The sequence below is a fragment of the Lolium rigidum genome, chromosome 4 (assembly GCF_022539505.1).
Source record: "Lolium rigidum isolate FL_2022 chromosome 4, APGP_CSIRO_Lrig_0.1, whole genome shotgun sequence".
In the NCBI taxonomy this organism is placed as follows: domain Eukaryota; kingdom Viridiplantae; phylum Streptophyta; class Magnoliopsida; order Poales; family Poaceae; genus Lolium; species Lolium rigidum.
In genome coordinates this window covers 34,811,108-34,822,882 of record NC_061511.1, presented here as the reverse complement: position 1 = coordinate 34,822,882, position 11,775 = coordinate 34,811,108, and positions in this window count along the sequence as shown.

Genomic DNA, 11,775 nt, shown 5'->3' with positions numbered 1-11,775 from the left:
GGCTTGCTTTTATCACCCCAGATAAGGAGGTGGCCAGGGTGTGCTTCTTGTGCCAGCTTGATGACATGGGCGTGTCAATTGTATGGCTTCCAAAACTCAAGAGATACTGAACAGCCTGGACAGTAGGCACTTGATCAGACATGCGGAGGGCGCCCATGAACGGTTGACAAGCATCAATGCACCGATTACTTGGAGGGAGAACAGCTGCAGCAGCTAAGTGTCCGACACATCCGTCTGTGTCGGAGCAGTAGGAGCTATGCAGTTGGACAAAGATGGCGGTGCAGACGGCTTGAACGTTCCGCCGAACACGTCGCAGGCGCCACAGAGATGGAGTTCACGAGGACAGCTCCGAGATGGGGACCTTATCTGGGGGCTCGGGTAGCCCTACCGTGAGCTCGCCTGCACGGGCCTGAGGAGACCGTGGGCGGCGTCGGCGGCTGGAGCACGCCGCGGCTGAACAAGAGGAGAAGCCGAAGCAGCGGGGAGATGGGCGTGGGCGTGGGCGTGTGCGTGAGAGTGGGGTGGCGAGCGCAGCGTCTTGGCCGGGAGGAGGGCGTCGGAGAGGCGGACTTCGCCCGCCGGAATGCGGCTAGGCTAGGTGTGGAACTCTGGTGAGGTGCGGCTCGACCTAGTCCGGTCTGGTGCGGTGGACGTACAAGACCGGCGAGCCGATGGCCCTCCGCCCACCACCGGCATTGCCGGCGACAGAGAAGACGAAAAAAAACTTAAAATAATAAAAATCAAACAACCCTAAACCGCCCCCGCGCGACGGCGCCAACCCCTCCCATCCCCTCCCCTCCCTTTGCCCCCTCATGCGCTCTCCCTTCCGCCCCCACCGTCGGGAGCATCACCGGGGCAAAGCCCGGGCGGTGTGGTGGCGGTGGCGGACTTCCCTCCTCGTGCCGAGTTGATGGGGACGACGGCTCTCGTCGCCTCTTCTCATGGCGTCGGTGTAGTGAGGGGACGACGGCCGCAAGATGCAGAGGCGGCACCATTGAGTCCGATCGGGCCCCATGGGGCTCCGGCATAAGGGGTGTGCGGGCTCCTGCGGGCACGTGCGATCCTCGTTTGTGTTCCTTCCGCTTCACGAGGGCGCCTGGAGTATCTACTCTATGCATGGCGGTGGTCTTCTCTTTTGCCGGAGGAGATCGGCTAGTTTTGTGGCTAGCTTCGGCGGATCTGATGATCCGTCATATAGCTCCCGATGGCGAGGCGTGGCTGCCGATGAAAGCCAGCCCCGACTTCGGTCATGGCGGATGATGACAACGCATGTTCGTCGTTACCTTGTTGAAGGCATTGTCTCTGCAGTATGCGTCCTTTTCGCCTGTGCTGCTTCGGGGGAAACCATAGACCCGGGTCTCCCGGATCAGACGCCGGCGACGTGCAGCGCCATTCTACCTGTTGGGGCATCGTTTTTGGAGAAGACAATGCATGGTGGTGGTGCCGAGGAGGAGCGGTGTGCTTTTGCTACGTCGGCGTCGTCGAGTCTCGGCGGTATGGTGCAGTGGTGTCTCGGAGACGGACGCAGTGTGATAGACACGCGTAGGATGGTGGTGTCATCTGGTGCCATGGCGGCATCGATGGCAGGATTGGCAAGGTCAATGCGATGAACCATCTTGAAGATGGGTTCGAGGAAGAAGGCGGTAGCGATTACCGCAGCGTGTGCAATGGCGTGCGTTGAGGATCTGCTTGAGTGGTTGTACCTCTCACCTGCCAATGGGCGGCTTGGGAAGGCATTCGATTTTAGATGATGTGCGTTGGTGTGTTGTCAGGGTATTGCCCCTGTTCATGGTCACCCCCTTCATCACTCTTGTAGGTATAGCGAGTTGTCGCTAGAAAGGTGGCTTCGAGTTTATCTTTGTATCTCCCTTGTAAGTCTTTGTGAATAATCAAATAAAGAAAAGCTATGCTCCCATTTTGAAAAAGAAAAAAAATCAAACAGAAAAAGACAGAGCTCAAAATTCCGCCAAAAAATCCACAAATAAAATCCCCCTCCCTCTTTTAAATAGCCATAAGCTCCCGCTCCATCCCTCTTTCCCGTGCTCGCAACCAACCTCTGACGCCTCCCTGAAGACCGGAGGAGTAGGATGTTGCAGTCTGATACGTCTCTAACGTATCTATAATTTTTTATGTTCCATGCTACTTTTATGACAATACTCACATGTTTTATACATACTTTACATCATTATTATGCATTTTCCGACACTAACCTATTAACAAGATGCCGAAGCGCCGATTCTTTGTTTTCTCGCTGTTTTTGGTTTCAGAAATCCTACAAAGGAAATATTCTCGGAATTTGACGAAATCAACGCCCAGAGTCTTATTTTTCCACGGAGCTTCCAGAAGACCGAAGAGCATACGAAGTGGGGCCACGAGGGGCCGACACCATAGAGCAGCGCGGCCTGCATGGGGCCCGCGCCGGCCTATGGTGTGGGGCCCCTGTGCCCCCTCCAACGCTGCCCTTCTGCCTACTTATACTCTCCGTCGCGAAAACCCTATTACCGAGAGCCACGATACGGAAATACTTCCAGAGACGCCGCCGCCGCCAATCCCATCTCGGGGGATTCAGGAGATTTCCTCAAGCATCCTGCCGGAGAGGGGAATCATCACCGGAGGGCTCTACATCACCATGCCCGCCTCCGGATTGATGCGTGAGTAGTTCATCCTTGGACTATGGGTCCATAGCAGTAGCTAGATGGTTGTCTTCTCCTCTTGTGCTATCATATTTAGATCTTGTGAGCTGCCTAACATGATCAAAATCGTCTATTTGTAATGCTACATGTTGTGTTTGGTGGGATCCGATGAATATAGAATACTATGTCAAGTTGATTATCAATCTATCATATATGTGTTGTTTATGTTTTTGCATGCTCTCCGTTGCTAATAGAGGCTCAGGACAAGTTGATACTTGTAACTCCAAGAGGGAGTATTTATGCTCGATAGTGGGTTCATGCCTCCATTGAATCTGGGACGATGTGAGAAAGTTCTAAGGTTGTGGATGTGCTGTTGCTACTAGGGAGAAAACATCAATGCTTTGTCTAAGGATATTTGTGTTGATTACATTACGCACCATACTTAATGCAATTGTCTGTTATTTGCAACTTAATACTGGAAGGGGTGCGGATGCTAACCTGAAGGTGGACTATTTAGGCATAGATGCATGCTGGATGGCGGTCTATGTTCTTTGTCGTAATGCCCTGATTAAATCTCATAGTGATCATCATGATATGTATGAATCTTTATTTTTAAATTTCCCACCTGTAATTTGTTCACCCAGCATGCTATTTATCTTATTGGACAGACACCACCAGTGAACTGTGGACCCCGGTCCATTCTTTTACATCTGAAGTGCAATCTACTGCAATCTCTGTTCTTTGTTGTTCTTCGCAAACAAACATCATTCTGCACACCATACGTTTAATCCTTTGTTTTCGGCAAGCCGGTGAGATTGACAACCTCACTGTTACGTTGGGGCAAAGTATTTTGATTGTGTTGTGCAGGTTCCACGTTGGCGCCGGAATCACTGGTGTTGCGCCGCACTATACTCCTTCACCAACAACCTTCACGTGGCCCTTGACTCCTACTGGTTCGATAAACCTTGGTTTCATACTGAGAGAAACTTGCTGTTGTACGCATCACACCTTCCACTTGGGGCTCCAAACTGGCGTGTGCTTTACACGTCATCAAGCTAAATTTCACGGCGCCGTTGCTGGGAGTGATCAAGACACGCTGCAAGGGGAGTCTCCCACATCCAATCTCTTTACTTTGTTTTTGTCTTGCTTTACTTTATTTTATTTAGTGCTTTGTTTGCTTTCTTTATATCAAAAACACAAAAAATTAGTTACTAGCTTTACTTTATTTACTGTCTTGTTTGCGTTCTCTATATTAAAAACACAAAAAAATTAGTTACTTGCGTTTACTTTGCTTTATTTACTACTGCTAAAATGGGTACTCCTGAGAATACTAAGTTGTGTGACTTCACAAGCACAAATAATAATGATTTCTTATGCACACCCATTGCCCCACCTGCTACTAAAGCAGAATTTTATGAAATTAAACCTGCTTTAGTAAATCTTGTTATGATAGAGCAATTTTCTGGTGTTAGTTCTGATGATGCTGCTGCCCATCTTAATAATTTTGTTGAACTTTGTGAAATGCAAAAGTATAAGGATGTAGATGGTGACATTATAAAATTGAAATTGTTTCCTTTCTCCTTAAGAGGAAGAGCTAAAGATTGGTTGCTATCTTTGCCTAAGAATAGTATTGATTCATGGACTAAATGTAAGGATGCTTTCATTGGTACATATTATCCTCCCGCTAAAATTATATCTTTGAGAAGTAGCATAATGAATTTTAAGCAATTGGATAATGAACATGTTGGTCAAGCATGGGAAAGAATGAAATCTTTGGTAAAGAATTGCCCTACCCATGGACTAACTACTTGGATGATCATCCAAACCTTTTATGCAGGACTGAATTTTTCTTCGCGGAACCTATTGGATTCAGCTGCTGGAGGCACTTTTATGTCCATCAGCTTAGGCGCCGCAACAAAGCTCCTTGATGATATGATGATAAATTACTCTGAATGGCACACTGAAAGGGCTCCACAAGGTAAGAAGGTAAATTCTGTTGAAGAAATCTCCTCCTTGAGTGATAAGATTGATGCTATTATGTCTATGCTTGTGAATGGTAGATCTAATGTCGATCCTAATAATGTTCCTTTAGCTTCGTTGGTTGCTCAAGAAGAGCATGTTGATGTGAACTTCATTAAAAATAATAATTTCAACAACAATGCTTATAGGAATAATTACGGTAACAACTATAGGCCATATCCTTCTAATAATAGTAATGGTTATGGTAATTCTTATGGTAATTCTTACAAAAATAATAGGAGTGTACCCCCTGGTTTTGAAGCCATGCTTAAAGAATTTATTAGTACACAAACTGCTTTTAACAAATCTGTTGAAGAAAAGCTTGGTAAAATTGATATTCTTGCTTCTAAGGTTGATAGTCTTGCCGTTGATGTTGATCTTTTAAAATTGAAAGTTATGCCTAAAGAATATAAAAATATTAAGTCATTTGCTACAGCAAACGCCATCCAAGTTCGGATTAATGAAAATATTAGATTGATGGCTGAATTGCATGCTAGGTGGGAAAGAGAAGAAAAACTAGCTAAAGAGAACAATGTAGCTAAAGTTTGGACTATTACCACCACTAGTAATGTTGATGCTTCACATGTTGCTAAACCTCCTACTATCAATGGTAAAATAATTGGTGTTGGCAATGTTTCTACTCCTAGTGCAAAGCGTGCAAATTGCTGAATGCTTTGAAGCTGCTAAAGCTGTTTGTGATAAAACTGCTGAAATTTTTCAAAATATTGGGGACAATGATCCCATTGCTGTAGATCATAATGGTTTAGATTTTTATGATTGTCATATCTATGAAGTTATTAAGTTCTTACAAAAACTTGCTAGAAGTCCTAATGCTAGTGCTATAAATTTGGCCTTTACAAAACATATTACAAATGCTCTCATAAAAGCTAGAGAAGAGAAACTAAAACTTGAAACTTCTATTTCTAGGAAGTTAGAAGATGGTTGGGAGCCCATCATTAACATGAAGGTCAATGATTTTTATTGTAATGCTTTATGTGATCTTGGTGCAAGCATTTCTGTTATGCCTAAGAAAATCTATGATATGCTTGACTTGCCACCATTGAAAAATTATTATTTGGATGTTAATCTTGCTGATAATTCTATAAAGAAACCTTTGGGGAGGATTGATAATGTTCGCATTACGATTAACAATAACCTTTTCCCCATTGATTTTGTTGTCTTGGATATTGAATGCAATGCATCTTGTCCCATTATTTTGGGAATACCTTTTCTTCGAACTGTTGGTGCTATCATTGATATGAAGGAAGGGAATATTAAGTATCAATTTCTTCTCAAGAAAGGTATGGAACACTTCCCTAGAAAGAGAATGAAGTTAACTTATGATTCTATTATTAGAAAAAATTATGATGTTGATGCTTCATCTCTTGCTAATACTTGATTTACACTTTCTGCGCCTAGCTGAAAGGCGTTAAAGAAAAGCGCTTATGGGAGACAATCCATTATTTTACTTCTGCACTTTTGTTTTATATTTGAGTCTTGGAAGTTGTTACTACTGTAGCAACCTCTCCTTATCTTTATTTTATTGCATTGTTGTTCCAAGTAAAGTCTTTGATAGTAAGGTTAATACTAGATTTGGATTACTGCGCAGAAATAGATTTCTTGCTGTCACGAGATTGAGTAGCCCCGTATGTAGGTAACTCAGAAAAATCTTCCAATATACGTGCGTGATCCTCAGATATGTACGCAACTTTCATTCAATTTGAGCTTTTTCATCTGAGCAAGTTAAGTGCCCCTGAAAAATTCGTATTTACGGAGCTCGTTACGTTTTTGATGATTCTTCCTTTTATTTCGCATTGCCTGTTTTGCTATGTTGGATGGATTTCTTTGTTCCATTAACTTTCAGTAGCTTTGTGCAATGTCCAGAAGTGTTAAGAATGATTATGTCACCTCTGAATATGTGAATGTTTGATTATTCACTAACCCTCTAATGAATTTGTTTTGAGTTTGGTGTGGAGGAAGTTTTCAAGGGTCAAGAGAGGAGGATGATACAATATGATTAAGAAGAGTGAAAAGTCTAAGCTTGGGGATGCCCCCGTGGTTCATCCCTGCATATTTCAAGAAGATTCAAGCATCTAAGCTTGGGGAAGCCCAAGGCATCCCCTTCTTCATCGACAACTTATCAGGTCACCTCTAGTGAAACTATATTTTTATTCCGTCACATCTTATGTGCTTTACTTGGAGCGTCTGTATGTTTTTGTTTTTGTTTTTGTTTGAATAAAATCGGATCCTAGCATTCTTTGTGTGGGTGAGAGACACGCTCCGCTGTTTCATATGAGCGCTGGTGTTCTTAGCTTTACTTTTAATGTTCATGGCGAAGGTTGGAACTGCTTCGTTCATTGTTATATGGTTGGAAACAGAAAATGCTTCATGTGGTAGTTGGCATATTGTCTTGAATAATTTGATACTTGGCAATCGTTGTGCTCAAATAGATCATGTTTAAGCTCTTGCATCATGTACTTTGTACCTATTAATGAAGAAGTACCATAGAGCTTGTTGAAATTTGGTTTGCATGATTGGTCTCTCAAAAGTTTAGATATTTTCTGGTTAAGGTGTTTGAACAACAAGGAAGACAGTGTAGAGTCTTATAATGCTTGCAATATGTTCTATGTAAGTTTTGCTGTACCGGTTCATACTTGTGTTTGCTTCAAACAACCTTGCTAGCCAAAGCCTTGTATTGAGAGGGAATACTTCTCGTGCATTTAAAACCTTGAGCCAAAAACTATGCCATTTGTGTCCACCATACCTACCTACTACATGGTATTTGTCTGCCATTCCAAAGTAAATTACTTGAGTGCTACCTTTAAAATTTCACTCCTTGTCTTTGCAATACATAGCTCATGGGAAAATAGCCTTAAAAACTATTGTGGTATTGAATATGTAGCTTATGTGTCTTATTTCTTATAAGTTGCTTGTTGAGCGGTAACCATGTTTACAGGGACGCCATCAACTATTTCACCTTTGTTGAATATCATGTGAGTTGCTATGCATGTTCGTCTTGTACGAAGTAAGGGTGATTTATCATGATCAAATGGTTTGAGTATGCATATTGTTAGAGAAGAACATTGGGCCGCTAACTAAAGCCATGAATCATGGTGGAAGTTTCGGTTTGGACATTAATCCTCAATCTCTTATGAGAATATTATCTGTTGTTGAATGCTTATGCATTAAAGAGGAGTCCATTATCTGTTTTCTATGTTGTCCCGGTATGGATGTCCTTAGTTGAGATCTATCAAAAACGAGATATCAAATGCGATCTATCTCCTTGGACCTTTGTACAGGCGGCATAGAGGTACCCCTTTGGGACACTTGGTTGAAACATATGTTATGCAATGATAATCCATGTAAATCCAAGCTAATTAGGACAAGGTGCGAGCACTATTGGTATTCTATGCATGAGGCTTGCAACTTATAGGATGTCTTATGCATAACACATATGAATTATTACTACCGTTGACAAAATTGTTACTATGTTTTCAAAATGAAAAGCTCTAGCACAAAAATAGTAATCCATGCTTCCCTCTGCGAAGGGCCATTCTTTTACTTTATGTTGAGTCAGTTTACCTACTTCTTTCTATCTTAGAAGCAAACACTTGTGTCAACTGTGTGCATTGATTCCTACATATTTGCTTATTTGCATTCATCATATTACTTTGTGTTGACAATTATCCATGAGATAAACATGTTGAAGTTGAAAGCATCTGCTGAAACTTATATCTTCCTTGTGTTGCTTCAAAACTTTCTACTAAGAATCTATTGCTTTATGAGTTAAATCCTGTGCAAGACTTATTGATGCTTGTCTTGAAAGTACTATTCATGAAAAGTCTTTGCTATATGATTCAGTTGTTTAATCATTGACTTTACCATTGCTTCGAATCACTTCATTCATCTCATATGCTTTACAATAGTATTGATCAAGATTATGATAGCATGTCACTTCAGAAATTATCCTTGTTATCGTTTACCTACTCGAGGGCGAGTAGGAACTAAGCTTGGGGATGCTTGATACGTCTCAAACGTATCTATAATTTCTCATGTTCCATGCTACTTTTATGACAATACTCACATGTTTTATACACACTTTACATCATTTATATGCATTTTCCGGCACTAACCTATTGACAAGATGCCGAAGCGCCGGTTCTCGTTTTCTAGCTGTTTTTGGTTTCGGAAATCCTACAAAGGAAATATTCTCGGAATTGGACGAAATCAACGCCTAGGGTCTTATTTTTCCACGGAGCTTCCAGAAGACCGAAGAGCATACGAAGTGGGGCCACGAGGCGGCCAGACCATAGGGCGGCGCGGCCTGGATGGGGCCCGCGTCGGCCTATGGTGTGGGCCCCTCGCGCACCTCCCGACTCTGCCCTTCCGCCTACTTAAACTCTCCGTCGCGAAAACCCTATTACCGAGAGCCACGATACGGAAAAAGTTCCAGAGACGCCGCCGCCGCCAATCCCATCTCGGGGGATTCAGGAGATCGCCTCCGGCACCCTGTCGGAGAGGGGAATCATCTCCCGGAGGACTCTACATCACCATGATCGCCTCCGGACTGATGTGTGATTAGTTCATCCTTGGACTATGGGTCCATAGCAGTAGCTAGATAGTTGTCTTCTCCTCATTGTGCTATCATGTTAGATCTTGTGAGCTGCCTATCATGATCAAGATCATCTATTTGTAATGCTACATGTTGTGTTTTTTGGGATCCGATGAATATGGAATACTATGTCAAGTTGATTATCAATCTATCATATATGTGTTGTGCTTTACGCGTCATCAAGTACGCCGGTGAAGTGGGGAGAATCCCATGAAAACAGGTGTCGGACTCTTCTAGCATCCTCATGGTGATCCCCATACTTCTGATTGTGTCGACGAATATCAGGTTTAGTCCACTTCCGTCATCCATGAAGACTTTGCTCATCTTGAAACCCCCGATTTGCGCCTCAACTACTAAGGCAGCGTGTCCTGGTTTCGGTATTGTCATCGGGTGATCCTCTCTGCTGAACATAATGCTCTGAGATGACCACTCGACATACTTGGGGATGTTGGCCATGATGCTTTCTGCCAGATTAATTTCTCGGGTGAGTTTCTTCATTTCCCTTCTCGAAACACATGTCCTATGGATCATTCTCATCTGCCCACGTGGTGGTGGAAACGACTCATTGGGGTTGTGAGGCTGAGCCTGCTGGACCTGGTGCTGAGGTGGAGGTGGTGGTGGTGTTGGCTGTTGTTGCTGCTGGATGAGCTTATGCATTTCGATGAACTGTCGACAATCTCTGAGCAGATGACTTGACTTTGTCTTGTTGTCTTTGGAGTCGACGTATGAATGCAGGTAGCAGGGAGCGTTTATTTGTTCGGCAAAGGGTAGCTTGGGAGTCCTCTGTGGCCGTGGTTTGTAACTGCCGCGATTTCCAGAGTTGCTCCTATTGCCATCCTGTCGATCGTCTCGTCTGTCGTCGTACCGATCGTCCCGCCGATCGGAGTATCCCGCAGCTACCAGGTTACTGTCGTCGTAACTGCGGTCCTTTCTTTTCTTACGGCGATGATCCCTTCGTCCACCCGAGTCGTGCTTCGGCTGATCATCGTCTTCGTCGTCACTGCGCTGTCGAGGCTTTCGTACGTTGTCTTCGCCATCAGCCCAACTGTTGGCGATTTCCATTAACTTGTTTATAGTTTTTGGCTTCTTGCGCCCAAGCTCCTCTATGTAGGTTTCACGTCGGATGCCATCGCTGAAAGCATCGATTGCTCTGTCCACAGAGACATCTTCGGCAGTGTTTAGGAGCTTGGGGAATCTCCCGATGTAGGCACACATCGACTCCTTCTGCTTCTGTTGGCAATGTCGTAATTCCTCGATCCCGACGGGTCTTTTATATGTTGCTTGGAAATTGGCAACGAAAGCGTCCACTAGATCGTCCCATGATTTGATGGAACCTTTCGGCAGGCCTCTCAGCCAGGCTCGCGCCGAATCCTTCAGGTAAAGCTGCAAGCACTGCATTGCTGCTATCTGATTTTCCTTGTGTAGGATTACGGTCTGTAAGTAATCGTCTATCCAAGATCTCGGCTCTTGCTGTCCATCGTGTTTGGCAGCGTCAGTGGGGGTGGGCTTGAACTTTTTGGGCGGCATCGCCTCGCGGATCTTATAGCTTAAGCAATCGGCCCCCCTTAGCTCGCCGTCGTTCTCCTGGCTTTCATCTGTGGTGTCACTGTCGTATTCCTCCCTAGCGGCGCGTCGTCGCCTTGCTTTATCGATTCTGCTCTGAGCGATGCTTTGAGCCACTGGCCTGCAACGTGGTCTTTTCCTTCTGTGGGACCAGGTTGTCTCCTAATATTGCGAGACTTTCTAAGGCGCCCCGGTGAGCTTGAGCCATAGAACCTTCAGGTCGCTGATTGATGAGGTACGCTGCAAGGTTGGCAGTTGCTCCCTCGACGGTTTTTGGCTGTAGCATACCCGCGGTGTCCGTGGTCATGAATGACTTGGTCAGATTCGATGTGATTTCTCTAGCATCATCTTCCGAAATCCTAGATAGCCTTGAACGGTGTTTGCCTACACCCTGACTACTTCGGGAGGCGCTTCCTCGTGAGCCTCTCGATCACTCGCTAGATTGTTCCGCAGCGGATAAGCGTCTCGCGAGGGTGGCTTGCTCTTTTGATAAGCGCTCCCGGTTCTTCTCCAATATAGAGCGATAAGCGTTGAGGGTTCCAACCGAGGTTCCTGCGGGGAGTGATCTGTTGTTAAGCACGGCCGCCCTGGCTGCTGCCCACTCTTCCTCTGCGATGGTGTAATCGCTGTTGTTGTTACTGGCGTTGTTTTCAAAGCTTATCCGTCTGCTGGATCGGGGAGTGTGATCTCCATCTCCCCTGTTTCTTGTGTTTCCTGTGTTATTGGCGGCATAAACTTGATGGCGCGCTGCCTTCCAGGTGGCCTTCTTGACGACGTCTGTCGGCGTTGTCCTCTCCCGACGAATGCCGGGCGGCTGCAGATGAACGGTGTATCGCTCGATCCCAACCCGTGCCTAGTGTCGCAGTTTAAACAGTAGTATGAGGTCATCTCTGAAGACACGAGGTTATCAGATCCGACTGACATTGAAGACGTCGACCGAGGGGTCGA